This window comes from Eleutherodactylus coqui, chromosome 13 (genome assembly GCF_035609145.1).
Source record: "Eleutherodactylus coqui strain aEleCoq1 chromosome 13, aEleCoq1.hap1, whole genome shotgun sequence".
NCBI classification, from domain to species: Eukaryota; Metazoa; Chordata; class Amphibia; order Anura; family Eleutherodactylidae; genus Eleutherodactylus; species Eleutherodactylus coqui.
The window spans coordinates 6,552,902-6,573,358 of record NC_089849.1 but is presented as its reverse complement, the minus strand read 5'-3'; positions in this window follow the sequence as shown (position 1 = coordinate 6,573,358).

Sequence of the window (20,457 nt, the reverse complement as noted above, 5' to 3'; positions counted from 1 at the left end):
CCAGGACTACGCATCACCTCCGCCTGCGCCTTTCATTATATGTACATTTGATGAGGTTCATCTGAGGGAAGATACAGGGTGGAAATAAAGTAAAAGGTGACGGAAAGAAAAATAGGTCAAGCGACCTGAGATTCACCTGACAATCCCAGAGAGTGAAGGCAGGTGAGCGTACCTGTGTGCGTACCTGTGTGTGGCCGGGGTTGGCACGGGACGCCCACTGGCATCGTCCAACTTTATTTCACTGCAATTAAACTGCTGATTTAAAGAGTCATGAATTGTAAAGGTGGTTCCTATGGAGCAGCGGGGATGACACCTAGCCACGCCCCCACGCCATATTACACAGGTTATCCCGGTGTGATACGGAGTGTAGGTGGAACGATAACAGAAGAAACAAGTACAAGTCCAGGAATCCCTGGTAAGCAGACAAGGATTTCTCTGGTGGTCCGGTGACCCCGGTGTTCCAGTAAGTTGTGAGTGTAACCATACTGAACTAATGAAACACCCCTAGTGGTAAACAATAATATCCCTGGTGGTCTAGTGGTATCAGTGATCTTGGTGTTCCATTAAGTTATGAGTATAACCGTAGTGATCTAAGGGGTCCAGCGCCTAGAGGCTCATTTAGATGTAACGATTATCATTGAAAATTTGTTATGACCAAAAGTGCGCATTAATCGTTACGTCTAAACGCCATCGAATACTTCATGGTTGCTTTTGCTTCATCATTCAGCCGCATAAGAATCATTGGTGGTTCATCCACTTCTCACGGGTGTGAATGATTGCGAATGAGCTAGCAGTGCTGTCACATGCTCGTGCGCTCTATCAATCAAGAATCAGCTCACTAATGGTGGCTAAACAATATCCCTGGTGGTCTAGTGACCCTAGTGTTTCATTAAGTTGTGAGCATAACGATCATCATCTAAAGGTTAATAATGCCAATAGCGACTTAATGAAAAAGCCCTGGCAATCTAGTGCCTTCATGATGGCAGGAAAACAATAATATCCTAGAATGGTAGAGTTGGAAGGGACCTCCAGGGTCATCGGGACCTCTGGGGCCATCCGGTCCTCTAGGGTCATCGGGACCTCTGGGGTCATTCGGTCCTCTAGGGTCATCGGGACCTCTGGGGTCATCCGGTCCTCTAGGGTCATCAGGATCCCTGGGGTCATCCGATCCTCTAGGGTCATCCGGTCCTCTGGGGTCATCCGGTCCTCTGGGGTCATTGGGTCCGACCCCCTGGAGGTCCCTAAGTAATAATATCCCTGGTGGTCTAGTGACCCTAGTGTTCCATTACCTTATGGGCCTAATCATAGTGCTCTAATGGGTTAAGCTGTGTTTACATGCAGGCAATGATTGGAGGACAAACGGGAATGGTGAGGATCTCGCTTGTGTTTTTGGTGCGTTGCACATCTGACATCTGGAAAAAAAACGCTGTGAATTCACAGCAGAAAAACGCTAGTGGGTAGTCACCCTCAGCCGGCAAAAAAATTGGCTTGTGCGCTTGTCAGGCAGTCTGAACACCGATTGTTCAGTGTTTCACATAAGAATGTGAGCAAATAAGGAAGATGGAACAATACCTCTTCAGCGCCACCTATTGGATGGCAGCATTCCTGCAAATCAATGTTAGATCCTTTATACAAGTATGTAGAGCAATGATTGGGAATTGACCAAAAGCCAGATCACATCCACAGACTGCTGTTTAGGGGTTTCTGCTCCTCATCAGTGGGCAGTAAGTGTCTGGCTTGGCTGGTGAGTGATGTGGGTTTGGAGGCGTCACATCACTCCTTAAGGAGACACCTAGGAGGTTTTCTGGCTTTTGGTCAATTCCCACTCATTGTTATAAAGAGTTCTATAAAGGGTCTGACATTAATTTTCAGAAATACTGCCATCCAATAGGTGGCGCTGCAGAGGTGTCGTTCCATCTCCCTTATTTACATATATTTCCCAGAGGAGCTTGCATGGCCTTATAGGTCTCCTCACCTTTGAGGTGCTCTCCTTAAGGAGACCAGATACCCTTCCCGACACACATAGAAATGATCAACAGGTAAGCGAGAACTGCACAACTCTCCACGAGAATCATGCAGTCTGAACAGGCCGTGTGGTGTGATGATATTGATAATGGTCACCCAGCTTTGTGTGTCAACTTGCCATCGTTCTGGACTGGGGGAAAGCTGGGTTGAACTCCTCAGTATTCAGTCGCCCTCCCTCACATCTGCAGGGGCCTCTAATGCACATTTGTCTCAGGAAGTCCTTTATCCCGATGGTCATGAAGTTATCCAGTGACGAGGGGATGTTAATTACCCCCCTGCCCACCAGGTCATTGTCACCTCTTCTATTTCAGGAGCCGTTCAGTATTGAACAGCTGATATGTAAAGTTAATGGCGGGGGCAGGACCGCGGCGGGGACGCGAGAAAAGAAATCTCCTGCAGCCGCCCCGCCCCCTGCTGGCCGTTCTGTGAGGAGCACCGCAGCCAGTATGTGCGGGGACGAGGGGCGGGCATCGTTTCCCTGACATTCGTCCCGTCTAAATGGGCCTTTAGTCTTCTTGTAGAATAAAGACAAACTTTACTAGTCTTCCTCGAATACATTAAGGGATCCATAACTCCGAAGTGGTGATTGTGCATCTGTGGTGGCGGACCTACCTGTCGGGAACGGTCAGTGGTGGCAGCGAGGTGTGATGGGGGGTGTTAGGTCTTGCAGGGTGCGATTTGGGCTCCATCTGGCGTGAGTGCCGGATCCGGGGAGCTGGAACTAACTCAACCTTACAGGTCTGCCCCGGGTGTCGACGTCACAGAGTGGTGACTGTCGGACCCGTAAACCGCGACAACTGGTCGCAGCGGAAGTGTGTGCTTCCCTGACAGGCAAACGAGAATCGTCCAATGTGAAAGGGGCATTAATAGTAATGTCTATAGTAAGTTAATGAAATAACCCTGGTAGATCAGTGTCTTACGAACGATGGTCCAGGGGGTAAGTGTTAAACACCTTGGTATAACCATAGTGATCTAAGGGTTAAGAATGTCCATGGTGAGTTAATGAAACACGCCTGGTAGTCTAGTGTGTTACTAATGATGGGTAAACACTAATGTCCCTGGTGGCCTGGTGGGTTTATAACACTATATATGGGGGGGTGCCAGTCATGTCGCTGGTCCTCTTCTTTATTAATGGTGGTATCTGGGAGGGTCTGCCATTGTCAGGGTCACGTACCAGAATGGGGATCTTCTAAACTGCAAACCGTTTAATGTAGACTAGACTGGGGAGCCAACCCGGGGCCCCGGGGCCAGGCTCACACAGCGGGTTCTCCTACAGATCTTACAAAGAATCAAACATTCCACACAGATTCTGCATCAAATCTGTCCCAAATGTGACAGAATTCACAACATGCAGATCCCCAGAAGCTGCGTGTGCAAACCCATCCACACTATTAGGAACCGCCTCATAACAACGGTGTGAACAGAGCCTCACGGATCTCCTGGTTTTCATCCTTTACATCCCTGGCGGTCTGGTGAGCTAATAATGATGTCCCTGCTGGTCAGCTCAGTTAATAACATCATAGGTGGTCTAGTGCACTAATTATAAGATCCATGGCGGTCTGATGAGCTATTAAGAAGATCCTGGGGTGGTCTGGGGTGCTAATAACATCCTGGTGGTCTAGTGCACTAATGGTAACACCCCTGGTGGTCTGGTGAGCTAATAACATCCCTGATGGTTGTATAACAATTCTGGCTAATTGTTTTGTCCTGCTCCTTAAACGCCTTCGCTCTCCCTGGAGTCTCCATCCCCCTTGACACATTTCACACCCTTCATAACTGTGGTAGAGGTGGAGTTCATCTCCCCTGGTGGTAGCGGGGATTACACTGATTAGAGATGAATCTCATAAAGCTGTGAACGCAGGAGAAAAATATCATCACGTCTCATGAAGTCATCAGATTTTACTTTACAGGCTTCATTACAGGGATGACTGGCTGCCCGTGGTTCTCCAGTGTTCTAAGACTGCAACCCCCATCATGGTGGCTGCAAGCCTTCCTTTCATTATACTGTTACTGAGGTACATAAGGATAGATGACATCACTACTGCTCGGACAGGAGGATAGATGACATCACTACTACTCGGACAGGAGGATAGATGACATCACTAGTGCTCGGATAGGAGGATAGATGACATCACTACTGCTCGGACAGGAGGATAGAAGACATCACTACTGCTCGGACAGGAAGATAGATGACATCCCTAGTGCTCGGACAGGAGGATAGATGACATCACTACTGCTCGGACAGGAGGATAGATGACATCACTACTACTCGGAAAGGAGGATAGATGATATCACTACTGCTCGGACAGGAGGATAGATGACATCACTAGTGCTCGGATATGAGGATAGATGACATCACTACTGCTCGGACAGGAGGATAGATGACATCACTACTGCTCGGACAGGAAGATAGATGACATCACTACTACTCGTAAAGGAGGATAGATGACATTACTACTGCTCGGATAGGATAGATGACATCACTACTGCTCGGACAGGAGGATAGATTACATCCCTAGTGCTTGGACAGGAGGATAGATGACATCACTACTGCTTGGACAGAAGGATAGATGACATCACTAGTGTTCGGACAGGAGGATAGATGACATCGCTATTGTTTGGATGGGAGGATAGATGACATCATTACTGCTTGTACGGGAGAACAGATGACATCCTTACTGCTCGGACAGGAGGATAGATTACATCCCTAGTGCTTGGACAGGAGGATAGATGACATCACTACTGCTTGGACAGGAGGATAGATGACATCACTAGTGTTCGGACAGAAGGATAGATGACATCGCTATTCTTTGGATGGGAGGATAGATGATATCATTACTGCTTGTACGGGAGAACAGATGACATCCTTACTGTTCGGACAGGAGGATCGGTGACATCACTATTTTCTGGATACACTATGCTGCATATTTAGTACGTTCCTCTCTTGTATGACTTTTGTTGCTGTCATCTTCATGGTGACATCTACTCCAAGGACTAAACAGAAGCTTCATGTGGAGTCACGGCCGAAGAGTTATGGGAAGATGTCCTGGTCCTGTGAAGGTTCTCACAGGCTTCACCTAAGCAGTCTGTGCCTGTTGTGTTTGGGTCTATACACAGTGCTATCTTCTGCTGCCACCTGCTGGCCACATGCAGTATCACCACAGCATTGCATTTCATAATCTTATCCCTTTATCCTTATAATAAAGACTTTACAGTCAGCGTTTCCGTTGGCTGTAATTGTCTGTTGGCGCCGGAGCCCTTCCGTAGTATTACACGCTGTAATGTACACCGATGGCAATGAGATAATAGCTGTATATAATGTACAACACGGACCCCTGAGCGCTAGGTGTCACATAACCCTATTAGTGACGGGTGCAAATAACACGCGGGGCGCTAATGATGAGTAACGAGCTCCCACAGCCTTCAGTCCCCCATCCTGGAAGATTTGCCATTCAGGGCTGTAGGAAAAGCTGGGTGACAACTGTGCTGCGAGTCTGAGACCCTAAAATGTTTGGTTGTTCTATTGGTATGTTATATAGCTGTTGGACGGGTTAATGTGCCGTATAATATGTGGGGAAACGTTTAAAAAAATTTAAGAGTGGGGAAATTTAAAAATAAATGCAATTCAGCAATTATTTCTAGGGTTTAGTTTCCACAGCGTTCGCAGTGCAGTAAGAATGGCGCACGGACTCTTCGATGACGCCGATACAAACATTTCATCTTTTTGTAAATGTTTTACTATTTTTAAACAGTAAAGAATTTTTTTTTCCTTAAAATTTGCTTTCTGTCGCCGTATTCTGAGACACGCACCTTTGTTATCTCTTGTCCATTGGGCCGCGTGCGGCTCGTTTTTGGGGTGAGTTGTAGTTTTTATTATATCTTTGTCATGACTTTCTATTCAGATATTCTGGGTGCCGGACGCAGTTCTGACGATGCATTGCAGTATGTAGTGACTCTTGATGTTGCCTCGGACAGGGCTGGAGAGGATCTATGTGAAGCATCTATGAGAGGCTTCAGCAGGCGCCAGGCTGTCATGCTAGCCCATCGGAACCCCCCAATCGCGGTGCAGGAAGGGGCCCCCCTCCTGCTGACTGTCCCGATGTGCAGTCATCTAAAGAGTTAACTGCAGCAATCAGAGCTCACTGTCATCGCAGCAGTTGCCAGCACTGTCCGCTAGCAGATACAGTTGATCGCCGCCGGGCATGGAGAGGATTCGGCTCCTGAGCAACTGCCCCACGAAACAGTGCATGGAATGCCAGCCTACAGTGAATACGCCCCATTGCATTTACTGCAGCGCACATGCATCAACCATGACTGGAGTCGCCCTTGAAGCAATCGTCCATTTGGCCACTTCTGCGGCTCCATTAGCAGTGATTCCCGGGTGATGTCTGCTCTTTATTTGCACATCTGCTCTCTGCTCTCGGGGTCGGCGGATACCAGACAGCTCAGATACAGCTCAGATACAGCTCAGATACAGCTCGGATACAGCTCGGATACAGCTCAGATACAGCTCAGATACAGCTCAGGTACAGCTCAGATACAGATCAGATACAGCTCAGATACAGCTCAGATACAGCTCAGGTACAGCTCAGATACAGATCAGATACAGATCAGATACAGTCCGCTGAGCGTAACATATAACCCGTCATTACCTGATGGATAATTACAACCGACTGCAAACAATATTTATGGGCGGATCGTGATGACGGGATTGTAATTAGGGGTATTTACTGGCATGGAGAGCAGCAGGATGGGCTATAACAGACGTTAAAGAGTTAACTAATGGAGGAAGAAGGGCAGTAAATATTAAAGAGCAAGTGAGAACTTTGTGTGCAGACTGTCAATCAGCTCCAGCCTCCCACATTCAGGTCCTCTGTGCTGCTGTGGACCCTGATTCTTCCCCTATGTAACTGTTGGGGTCCTATGCCACTCACTATATATCTGTCTATCAGTGGCCTACCATAAGACCCTTGTGGTGTCAGGACGGCCCATGCGGCAGGATCCCCCAGAATAGCAGTTTATGGGGGCGAGCCGAATCAATGTGATGAGGCGACTGAAATCCATCAATGAAGGTAGAAGCCGTTTCCATGATTTCCTATATAATACTATGTAATACTGCCTATCAGCCACAAGAGGGCAGCACAGAATGTGACACTATGAGGGGTTCTGCACTCCGCCACGTACAGTGTTAGTTCTGGTCACTGAAGGGTGGGTGTCGGAGACCCCCTTACATAAACGCTCCTTTTGTCCTTTCTGGATCATTTTTCTTCTTGTGAATCAATCTGAATGTTTTTACACTTCTATAGACGTCCTGAATGCTGAGATCCGGGCGGAGGATTCCCAAGGACTTTATATATATATACACCGGCATCACGGTGGTGATATGTGGCTGGCTGGTACGGGGCGAGAATCCATTCCATACGTTGAAGGTGCTGGTGTAACCATTTAGATGCTGGTGTCAATGATTACAGGGGCTTTAAATGGCTGGACAGAGGCAAGCGGCTCCCTCCGGCTCCTGATTGGCTCCCTGTGATGAGATCACTGGTTGCCATGTCCCCTAGAGAGGCAAAAAAGATGGAAACGATAGTTTAATAACATTTTTTACAAAACATTATTAGGAGTTAAAGTCCTTTTCCCAGTTGTCAAAAATAAAATAAAAAATCAAAAAATAAACAATTGCTGCCGTCGCGTCCATAAAAGTCTGATTTATTAAACTGTTGCATTATTTCTCTTCCAACATAAAAAAAAATCATAAATATATATAAATAAACATGAATGACAGAGTTGCCTCTCTGGTCCCCCGTGTCAGGACCGGCGGTTCACGGGTCTCTCTGTCACACAGGCTGCCGCTGTGCAGCGCAGGGGAGCCCGGTCCTCGTCACCTCCCCTGGCCGTCAAGCTCCTCCTCGCCGCCAGGTTGCTAGGGACGCGGTGGGTGTTGCCTCGCGTTGCATCCTCGGTATCATGGCTACCTGGCATGTATCTCCTTCTCTGCCTCCTGCAGGGCTCGGGTCGGGTTCCCCAGTGCTGCTGGGTGCACTCAGCTGCTGTCAGACTCCCCACCCCAATCAGCTGCTGGGGCGGGAGCTCTGACAGCATTTAAACCTGCTTGTGTCTGCAGACCAGTGCCAGTGTTAGTTTGGTCTTCCTGCTACACCAGCGTACTTCTTGTTGTGACTCCTGACCTTTGACTCCTTGTTTTTGGACCTGACGTTGCCTTTGCCTGACCCTCTTGTACCGCGTACCCTCTCATTGCCGACCCGGATAGTCTGACTCTCCTTGCTGTTGTTTGTTTCAGTGTCTGTCTGTTTGTTAGTCCCGGTGTTCCCCTTCCTTAGTGAGTGTAGGGACCGTCGCCCAGTTGTCGCCCTGGTGCTTAGCCTAGGGGGGCACATAGGTAGGGACAGGGGTTGCTGGTTTTTCAGGGACTTCCAGTATCCTGGACCCCAGTCCTGACAACCCGTCTCCAAAAAAAGTTGAATAAGAAGTATCAGACCCCTGTAGTACCCAAAAATAACACCAGCAAACTACAGCTCGTCCAACAAAGATAATGAACCTCAACACCCACAGTAATAGAAAAATAAAAAATGCTTTGGGTCCTGTGATGATGTCACCATTATATGATCACCTGTGTGGGTGGAGTCAGGGATCACATGGCCAGAGGCTGATCACTGTATCCAGGAGTCTGCTGAGCTGGTGATGTCTGGAAATCAGCATGGATGTTCCAAAGCTGTGTGTGTGATGTGTGTGAATCAGGATGGATGTAGTAGAGCTGTGTGTGATGTGTGGGGGTCAGGATGGATGTAGCACAGCTGTGTGTGTGAATCAGGACACATGTAGTGGAGCTGTGTGTGTGAATCATAATGCTGGATGTACCATGTAGCAGAGCTGTGTGTGGGGGGATCAGGATGAATGTAGTAGAGCTGTGTGTGTGATGTGTGGGGATCATAATGCTGGATGTACCATGTAGCAGAGCTGTGTGTGTGGGGATCAGGATAAATGTAGTAGAACTGTGTGTGTGATGTGCGGGTGTCAGGATGGATGTGGTAGAGCTGTGTGTGGGGGGGATCAGGATGAAGGTAGTAGAGCTGTGTATGTAATGTGTAGGAATGTTGCAGAGCTGTGTGTGTCATGTGCTGTGTGTGTAATGTGTGGGGTCAGGATGGATGTAGTAGAGCTTTGTTTGTGATGTGTGGGGGTCAGGATGGATGGAGTAGAGCTGTGTGTGTGATGTGTGTATATCAGGATGGATGTACCATGTAGCACAGCTGTGTGGCGTGCTGCACCACCAAAAGCACAAGTACTTTAATTCCCTAGAGTTACTAGTATCTCCAGACCCGTGAGTGTACAGCCGGTCCAGTGCATTTACACCCGGAAACCCGCAGAACTACATACCTGCAAAGGTAACCGTATCATGTTTGTTGTCCGCTTGTAGGTAGATTTACGGTATGAATCGTGGCGGCCATAGCTTCCCTACTGGAGGGCCTCCTGGGAAATATGGCCAAATGTTAGATTGGGGTCCAGCCGAAAGATCTGTGCATGATATAACAGAATTAATCCGCAGCACTCCTCGGGGCTTGTCAACCCACCGACCGACCTTACAGGTCCTTATAATGCACGGCACAAAGAGTCAGAGCCGCAGACAGTCCACTATATACGAGGCAAGTGACAGCAAGCGTGTAAATCACCGATTATGGAGGAATAAATGACATTTGGATCTATACGCCTGGCATGCTGCCACTTGCTTCGTATATAGTGCAAGATCTGTGCGTATGCTTAGCGAGCCCTCGGTGAGGTCATGAGGAGGGCTGTGGAGGTGTGGCTCAAAGAAAGCTCTAAAACTAAAGGGGCCCCCCCCAAATTGTCAGACCCAGGACAATGCAGCCCGCCCCTCGCCCCGCGGCCAGCACTGTTGGAAATAACTTCATAAACTGGTACTTTCTCTTATTTTATCCCTTTTTGCGTTTTACGGGTTTTGTGTATTTGTAGCTCCTCCCCCTCCTGTAAATGTCTCCTTTTGTATATTTTATCTCAGCACCCCTCCCCCTGTTTAGAATAAATCCTAAAACTTTATTAGTCGTCCTCGAACGCTTTAAGCGATCCATAATCGTGAAGTGTGTTGTGTGTGTCGGCTGGTGGAGACCGAGGTGGCCGACCTACCTGTCAGAAACGGTCAGTGGTGGCAGCGAGGGGTGTTGGGGTTCACTTTGGGCTCCATTTTGCAAGAGCTGGAAATAAGTTGACCCTGCGGTTTACCCCTGGTTGCCGTACGTCACAGGTTGGTGACAGTCGGGCCTGTAAACCCTGTATCCATGACAACTGCAACAGGACGTAAACTTATGTCCTATACATGGCATGGGTGTAGAAGCTGTCACTTATAGCCGGCCTCACGCTGCACCAGCGGGCATCGGTGAGAACACTGATCCCTGCTGTTAACCCCTTAGATGTTGCAGCATTTAAAGGGATCACTCTGTAACGCCATCAGCCCACCACAAGTCGCTGTGGAGGGCCGATGAGCTGCAATGGCATATGATCACTAGCAATCGCAATAATGCACTGCATTACAGAGGTACTGCCATGTATTATCACAGCGATCATATGATCGCGGGTTCAAGCAATGTTGCAAGGATAAAAGTCAGAGCACGTTCTACCACTTGGCGTTCCTGCAGAACGCCTCACCCATTGTTAACAATGGGGCCTTAAAAGACACCGCCATACACTCCCATGCCGTGTGATGTGCCAGCGAGTGTGATGCCTTCCATTGAAATCATTGGGAAACACTTAAGATCGCCTGAGGATCACAGAAGTGAATGAAAAACGCCTTGCATCAGCGTTAAAAAGCACACGTTGGCAAGGGCGCTAGCGGGCCGAGTTTCATGGTCCGATACGGCGCTCGCCCTTGTGAATGTAGCCGTATATATAAACGGGAGACGTGGCACTGCGATCAGCTGCGGCAGGCAGGGGTGCCATGTGTGGCTGGGGGGTCCAGGCTTCGGTCATGGCTGCTCATGTATCTCACATCAGGCTTCAGACAGAAGATGTTACACAAAGAATCACTGATGCTACAAATGTTTCTTCTGCCCACCAATCTATAATAGAACAATGCGTCCTTGTGTTGTGGCGCGACCTTCGCGGTGACCTTGAGGCTCCTCCGGACAGCCAGCAATTGTTTATGTTAGGACTGTATAGCGCAGATTATTCACGTTCTAATCAAAATGAAGAAGTCCACCGAAATCCTGCAGACGCAATTTACAAACTTACATCTACTGAGGGGAACGCTGAAGACACCGCATGGCTGCAGCTCCACGAGGGGCCGCCCAGCAAATCTGCCCACTTCCCCTGCGACGCACCTCTCCCATATACCTGGTCTGGCAGCAGTCTTCCATGCTCACCTGAGCCCAGCTTGTATATGGTGTATATAGGGGGCTGCAGGAACAATAGCTGTGTGCCCTACAAGGGATAGCCTGACATCTGCAATGGTACGGACACCTTAAGACTCCACCAATCATCCTCCTGCCTGCAGTCCTCTAAGTCCTAACTTGTCAGACCTGCTCTGCAAGGTGCGCCGCGTCTGCGCACATTTCCGCAAGTCCACCACAGATGCTGCCACCCTGAGAACCCTGCAACGTCGGTTTCAGCTGCCAGAGCACCGACTGCTGTGCAACGTGCCTACATGCTGGAATTCTACGCTGCACATGTTGGCCAGGCTGTACGAGCAGCGTAGAGCAATAGTGGAAAACCAGCTGCAACATGGGCGGTGGACTGGTAGTCAGGCTCCGCAATCCTTTACTGAGGAGTGGGCATGGATGGCAGATATCTGCCAGGTCCTCGGAAACTTTGAGGAGTCTACCCAGATGGTGAGCGGTGATGCGGCCATCATTAGCGTTACCATCCCGCTGCTTTGCCTGCTGAGAAGTTCACTGCTAAGCATAAAGGCCGATGCTTTTCGGTTGGAACAGGAGATGAGGGATGACAGTATGTCGCTTGATAGCCAGACCACCCTCATGTCTATATCTCAGCGTGTTTTGGAGGAAGAGGAGGAGGGGGAAGAGACAGCTGGCCAAACTGCAGAGGGTACCCATGCCTCTCATCTGTTCAGTGTGTATGGGCTGAAGAGGAGGAGGAGGATCCTGAAAGTCATCTTCCTAGTGAGGACAGCGATATGCTGCATACTGGGACCCTGGAACACATGGCTGACTTCATGTTAGGCTGCCTTTCCCGTGACCCTCGTGTTAGATGCATTCTGGCCAACACTGATTACTGGGTGTACACCCTTCTAGACCCACGGTATAAGGAGAACCTTTCCACTCTCATTCCGGAAGAGGAAAGGGGTACGAGAGTGATGCAATACCACAGGGCCCTGGTGAAAAAAAAGTGATGCTAAAGTTCCCATCTGACAGCGCTAGCGGCAGAAGACGCAGTTCCGAGGGCCAAATAGCAGGGTAGGAGTGGGGATCAGGCAGCATGTTCAACGCAGGCAGGGGAACACTCTCCAAGGCCTTTGCCAGCTTTATGGCTCCCCAGCAAGACTGTGTCACCGCTCCCCAGTCAAGGCTGAGTCGGCGGGAGCACTGTAAAAAGATGGTGAGGGAGTACATAGCCGATCGTACCACCGTCCTCCGTGACGCCTCTGCTTCATACAACTATTGGCTGTCAAAGCTGGACACGTGGCACGAACTTCCGGTGTATGCCCTGGAGGTGCTGGCCTGCCCTGCTGCTGGCGTCTTGTCAGAGAGGGTGTTTAGTGCAGCTGGGGGAATCATCACGGATAAGCATACACGCCTGTCAACTGCCAGTGCCGACATGCTTACACTCATAAAGATGAACAAAGACTTGGTTTCCCCAGACTTCTCCTCTCCACCGGTGGAAAGCAGTGGAACCTGAAGATTCTTTTTGCTGCAACTAGATATATAAGCACTCTCTATCACCGGAAAAAAGGGGGAATTAGCTTTGGCAATCACTCTCGGATATTAGTCCTCCTCCTCCTACTCCTCCTCCTAAAACAGCATGTCATCACACTGAACTGCCATTTTTTCTGCTGCCCAAAAGGCTCTGTTTAAAAGTTTTTTTACAATTTTTCAAAGTTTCAAAAGCATTGATACTTTAAGAGAAACCAATTTTTTTCACAGGGCTGCCTCCAGGCTCTGCTACAAATTAAGCAACAGCGAGCTGTATCTTTAAAAAAATGTTTATGGATTTCACCTGCCCTCTTGGTTGAGCAATTTTTCAGGGGTACATTTGTACTCTTGGTACACCAATTTTTCTGGCCCTCGCCTATACTGTTGTTTAACTAATTTTTCCAGGCTTCGCCTATACTCTTGGTAACCAAATTTTTTCAGGTGTTTGCCTATACTCTTGGTAAACCAATGTTTTAGGGGTTCGCCTATACTCTTGCTACAGAAATGTTATTGGGGTCCTCCTATACTATTGCTACAGAAATGTTACTGGGGTCCGCCTATACACTTGGTACTGAAAGGTTTGAGGGGTTCGCCTATACTCTTGCTACAGAAATGTTACTGGGGTCCGCCTATACTGTGAGTGCACAATGGTTTCCCATTGCGGTGTTCAGCTGCCTGACACATACACAGAATGAAGTGTGTGGGGACACATGGATTTCCCATAGCTATTTAACTCTTGGCACCTTGGGTCACACAAGGTGGAGGCTGGGACCGAGCCTGACCCAGGGCCCGCTCACGTACTTCCAAAACAGAGTATTGCGGGTCCTACCTCGGTCATGATTTCTCGGCCTTATTATGGCACCTCCTCCTCCTGCTTGGGGTCTGGGGATCAGCGCTGGGCAACATGTATTTTCTCTCGTGTTACCACAGTTATCTGAGACAGTGGTTTAGGCCAAACAAAAGGAGCATTACTGCATTAATGAGACGTTCACAGCTGCACTAGCATCCGAGTCCGCTTGAGGCCCACGATTACTGAGGGTGTGGGCAGAGGCCAAGCTCCTGGGGGGGAAGAATCAACTGGTATGGCCTGTGGAACTTCTTTGTGGTTCATCCAGTCTTTGGAGTGATGAAAGCAACCATTACTGATTTAAAGAGACGTTCACAGCTGTACTAGCATCTGAGTCCGCTTTATGGCCATGATTACTCAGGGTGTGAGCCGAGGCCGAGGTCCTTGGCGGGGTGAAACTACCTTGTTTGGGTGCTCTGATTTCTTTATGTGTTATACCGTCTTTGAGTTTCATGGGCTCGCCTATGCTGTGGGTGCACAAAGACTTCCCATTGCGTTGTTTTACCTGTCTGGCAGAAATACACTAAATGACTAGGGCAGAAGTGTGGGCCGAAGTCCTGGGCGGGGTGAAACTCTGCAATGTTTGGGCACTCTATTTTCTTCCTGTTTAATTTTGTCCCTGGGTTCCAGGGGTTCGCCTATACTGTGGGTGCATAATGGCTTCCCCATTGCATTGTTCAGCTATTTGACACATACAAAGAATGAATTGGGCAGAAATGTGGGCCGAGGCGGAGGTCCTTGGCGGGGTGAAACTCTGCCATGTTTGGGCACTGTGTTTTCCTCATGTGTAATACCATCTTTGTGCACCGACAGCATAGGCGAGCCCAAGGAACTCAAAGACTTCCCATTGCCGTGTTGAGCTATCTGACACCTATGCAGAATGAATTGTGTAGGGACCCATGGACTTCCCATTGCTATGTAACTCTCAGCACCTTGGGTCACACAAGGTGGAGGCTGGGGCCGAGCCTGACCCTGGGCCCGCTCACATGCTTCCCACACAGAGTATTGCTGCATTGTGGAGATGTGTAGAAGTGCTGGCACCCGAGTCCCCTTTATGCCCATGTTTGCGGCTCCTGACAATTTTGTGACGGATGTGGCACGGGACTGGAATGATGATCATACGTCAATTTATCATCAATTCTCATCAGCATTGTGGGCTATCGCCAACACTTTCAAAGAGGGTCGCTGCCTGGTCCTGCCAACCCTCTGCAGTGTGTGCTTCCGATTCCTCCTCATCCAGTACGCACTTATAAATAGGCATGAGGGTGGTGTGGCTATGAAGCGAGCGTGTGGCATGAGGGCGGCTGAACGCTGCGCAGGGAAACTTTTGTGTGCGCTGTGGACGCAGGGTCGTGCGGGGGGGGGGGGGGGTTAGACTGCAATGCCAGCATGTAACCCAGGAGAAGAGGCAGAGGTGTCACCCGCAGGCAGTGATTGTCCTTGGTTGCAGGTAGTGTGGTGCTTAGCTAAGATGTGCCAGCGCGTGTGCCTTGCTAATGAGGGTATGTCCCAAGTAAATTGTTAGGGGGGTGACCGCCAGGCTCTTGCCCCCATTTTGGCTTAATAGTGGGATCTGGGGGCCTCAGATGCAGCCATGCATGCTGCCCCTGCCCTTCCCTATCCGTTTCTGTGGTGTTTCCATGACTTTCTGATGTTTTCTGGTGTTTGACAAGTCATCATCACCTATGCGGAGCATCGGTCCCATACAAAATGTTCGAGTCCCCCATTGACTTCAATGGGGTTCGTTACTCTAAACGAGCTCCCGAGCATTACGAAAAAATCGAGTTGAGTACCGAGCACCCGTGCATTTTGGTGCTCGCTCATCTCTATTTGGGGTCAAAGCAAAAGAAAAGCCAAAGATGCTATTGGCTGCTTACAGGATGAAAATGGTGAATTGGTTAAGAATGATGTTGAGAAGGCCGAACTTTTATATTCCTTCATTGTATCTGTTTTCCCTCAGAAAGTAGATGGAACATCAACTGATCTTCCCTGTGCTATTTGGGGGATAAAAGAATGCAAGCTATCTGTAAGCAGAGAGATGGTGAGGGAACACTTAGCTAACTTAACCCCTTAGTGACTGCGGCATTTAAATCCCCCGAACGATGTTCAGGGGTTCCGTACGCCCCCCCGCGGTGAGATCGGGGGAGCCGTGCAGGTGTCATGGCGGCCGGGGCCTTTTGAAAGGCCCCAGGGCTGCCTTAGCAGACTGCCTATCAAGCCATCCCCGTGGGGTGGCTTGATAGACTGCCTGTGAAAAAGCAGTATGACGTAATGCTATAGCATTACGTCATACTGCAGGAGCGAGCAAAGCATCGCTAGTTGTGGTCCCCCCTGGGGACTGAAAGAAAGTATAAAAAAACAATAAAGTTTTAGTTATTATTAAAAAAAAAAAAGTAATGAAAGTTAAAAAAAAAAAAAACCTTTTGCCATATTTGCAATAAAAAATCAAAATCAAAAACCAAAAATACGTGTTTGGTATCGCTGCATCCGTAAAAGTCCGATCTATCAAAGTAATGTATTATTTACCCCGCACAGTGAACGTGGTCAAAAAAATAAATAAATAAAGAACGCCCGAAATGCACTTTTTTGGTCACCCTATCTCCAAGAAAAAAATGTAATAAAAGGCTATCAAAAAGTCAAGCGAAAATGGTACAAAACGTCAGGACATACCGCACAAAATGAGCCCTCACACAACTACGTCGCCAAAAAAATTTAAAAGCTATTGTGCGCAGAAAATGGACACAGAAAATAATTTTAAAAAATTAAATATCTTAAAAAAAAAATACTATATAAGTTTGGTATTGTTGAAATCGTACCGATCCGCAGAATAAAGTTATGAGTTCGTTTTTGTTGCAGTTTGTGCGCCATAGAAACAGGACGCACCGAAAGATGGTGGAATGTCATTTTTTTTTCCCATTTATCTCCGCTTAGAATTTTTAAAAAGTTTTTCAGTAAATTATATGGTACAATTAAATCGTACCACTGAAAAATACAACTCGTCCCACAAAAAACAAGGCCTCATACAACGACGTCAATGGATAAATAAAGGAGCTACGATCTTTGAAAATCCCTGGAGAACAGGAGAAGTCCCAGAAGATTAGAAAAGGGCAAATGTTGTCCCTAACTTCAAGAAAGGGAAGAAGGTGGATCCAGGAAACTACAGGCCTGTGAGCCTGACTTCTAGGCTCACAGGCCAAGGCTCTATCCTAGGCCCAGTGTTAAATTTTTTTTATAAATGATCTGAAGGAAGGAATTGATGGGAAATGGATCGAATTTGCAAATGACACACAGCTAGGAGGGATAGCTAACACTAGGGAAGAGAGAGAGCGCATTCAAAAAGATCTAGAAAAGCTTGAACAGTGGGCGGCGACTAACAGAATGGGATTTATGTACTTAACAGGAAGAAATGCAAAGTCCTACATCTGGGCAAGAAAAATGAAAAAAAGGGCATATGGAATGGGGGAATTGGGCTAAGCAGCAGCACATGTGAAAAAGACGGGTATAGTAATAGATCATAGACTGAACATGAGTCAACAATGTGATGCAGCAGCCAAATTGGCAAACACAATTCTGGGATGTATTAAGAGAAGCATAGAGTCTAGATCACGTGAGGTCATTATCCCCCTCTACTATTTCTTAGTCAGACCTCATCTGGAATACTGTGTCCAGTTCTGGGCACCCCACTTTAAAAGAGACATAGACAAACTGGAGCAAGTTCAGAGAAGAGTCATCAAGATGGTGAGCGGTCTGCAAATCATGTCCTATGATGAACGATTAAAGGATTTGGGTATGTTTAGCTTGCAGAAGAGAAGGCCGAGAGGAGACTTTATAGCGGTCTACAAATATCTGAAGGGCTGTCACAGTGCAGAGGGATCAGCCCTATTCTCATCTGCACAAGGAAAGACTAGAAGCAATGGGATGAAACTGAGAGGGAGGAGACACAGATTAGATATTAGACAGTGAGAGGGATGAATGAATGGAACAGGTTGCCACGGGATTTGGAGAGTTCTCCTTCAATGGAAGTGTTCAAACAAAGGCTGGACAGACATCTGTCTTGGATGATTTAGTAAATCCTGCACTGAGCAGGGGGTTGGACCCGATGACCCTGGAGGTCCCTTTCAACTCTACAATTCTAGGATTCTTTATAAGGGACAAAATTTTGCGGCACAAACTGGTTGTTACTGCAACTTTTTCCGGTACGCCATGTTCTTTTTATGCTAAGCTACATCCTTGTGTATACCCTCACAGTGACCCTGAGTACCCCCTCACAGGAATAGTGCCCAACAGTGACACCCTCACAGTAATAGTGCCCCTCGGTGACCTCTTCACAGTAATAGTGGCCCTCAGTGACCCCCTCCCAGTTATAGTGCCCCTTAGTGACCGCTTCACAGTAATAATGCCCCTCAGTGACCCCCTCACAGTAATAGTGCCCCTCAGTGACCCCCTCCCAGCTATAGTGCCCCTCAGTGACCCCCTCCCAGTTATAGTGCCCCTGAGTGACCCCTCACAGTAATAGTGCCCCACACTGACCCCCTCACAGTAATAGTGCCCCACACTGACCCCCTCACAGTAATAGTGCCCCACACTGACCCCCCCCCCCCCCCACAGTAATAGTGCCCCTCGGTGACCCCCTCACAGTAATAGTGCCCCTCGGTGACCCCCTCACAGTAATAGTGCCCCTCAGTGACCCCCTCACAGTAATAGTGCCGCTCAGTGACCCCCTCACAGTAATAGTGCCCCCTTAGTGACCCCCTCACAGTAATAGTGCCACTCAGTGAACCCCTCACAGTAATAGTGCCCTCAGTGAGCCCCTCACAGTAATAGTGCCCTCAGTGAGCCCCTACAGTAATAGTGCCCTCAGTGAGCCCCTCACAGTAATAGCGCCCTCAGTGAGCCCCTCACAGTAATAGCGCCCTCAGTGACCCCCTCACAGTAATAGCGCCCTCAGTGACCCCCTCACAGTAATAGCGCCCTCAGTGACCCCCTCACAGTAATAGTGCCCCTCAGTGACCCCCTCACAGTAATAGTGCCCATCAGTGACCCCCTCACAGTATTAGTGCCCCTCAGTGACCCCCTCACAGTATTAGTGCCCCTCGGTGACCCCCTCACAGTATTAGTGCCCCTCGGTGACCCCCTCACAGTAATAGTGCCCCTCGGTGACCCCCTCACAGTAATAGTGCCCCTCAGTGACCCCTCACAGTAATAGTGCCCCTCAGTGACCCCTCACGGTAATAGGGCCCCTCAGTGACCCCTCACGGTAATAGGGCCCCTATCTGACCCCTTTACAGTAATAGGGCCCCTCACTGACCCCTTTACATTAGATGGCCCCTCACGGACCCTCTCACAGTAATAGTGCCCCTCAGTGACCTCCTCAAAGTAATAGTGCCCCTCAGTGACCCCCTCACAGTAATAGTGACCCCTCAGTGACCCCCTCACAGTAATAGTGCCCCCTCAGTGACCCCCTCACAGTAATAGTGACCCCTCAGTGACCCCCTCACAGTAATAGTGCCCCCTCAGTGACCCCCTCACAGTAATAGTGCCCCCTCAGTGACCCCCTCACAGTAATAGTGCCCCCTCAGTGACCCCCTCACAGTAATAGTGCCCCCTCAGTGACCCCCTCACAGTAATAGTGCCCCCTCAGTGACCCCCTCACAGTAATAGTGCCCCCTCAGTGACCCCCTCACAGTAATAGTGCCCCCTCAGTGACCCCCTCACAGTAATAGTGCCCCCTCAGTGACCCCCTCACAGTAATAGTGCCCCCTCAGTGACCCCCTCACAGTAATAGTGCCCCCTCAGTGACCCCCTCACAGTAATAGTGCCCCTCAGTGACCCCCTCTCAGTAATAGTGCCCCTCAGTGACCCCCTCACAGTAATAGTGCCCTCAGTGACCCCCTCACAGTAATAGTGCCCTCAGTGACCCCCTCACAGTAATAGTGCCCCTCAGTGACCCCCTCACAGTAATAGTGCCCCTCAGTGACCCCCTCACAGTAATAGTGCCCCTCAGTGACCCCCTCACAGTAATAGTGCCCCTCAGTGACCCCCTCACAGTAATAGTGCCCCTCAGTGACCCCCTCACAGTAATAGTGCCCCTCAGTGACCCCCTCACAGTAATAGTGCCCCTCAGTGACCCCCTCACAGTAATAGTGCCCATCAGTGACCCCCTCACAGTAATAGTGCCCCTTAGTGTCCCCCCTCACAGTAATAGTGCCCCTCACAGTATTAGTGCCCCTCAGTGACCCCCTCACAGTAATAGTGCGCCTCGGTGACCCCCTCACAGTAATAGTGCCCCTTGGTGACCCCCTCACAGTAATAGTGCCCCTCAGTGACCCCCTCACGGTAATAAGGCCCCTAACTGACCCCTTTACAGTAATAGGGCCCCTTACTGACCACTCACAGTAATAGTGCCCCTCAGTGACCCCTTTACAGTAAAAGGGCCCCTCACGGACCCTCTCACGGTAATAGTGTCCCTCAGTGACCCCCTCACAGTAATAGTGCCTCTCAGTGACCCCCTCACAGTAATAGTGCCTCTCAGTGACCCCCTCACAGTAATAGTGCCTCTCAGTGACCCCCTCACAGTAATAGTGCCTCTCAGTGACCTCTCACAGTAATAGTGCCCCTCAGTGACCCCCTCACAGTAATAGTGCCCCTCAGTGACCCCTCACAGTAATAGTGCCCCTCAGTGACCCC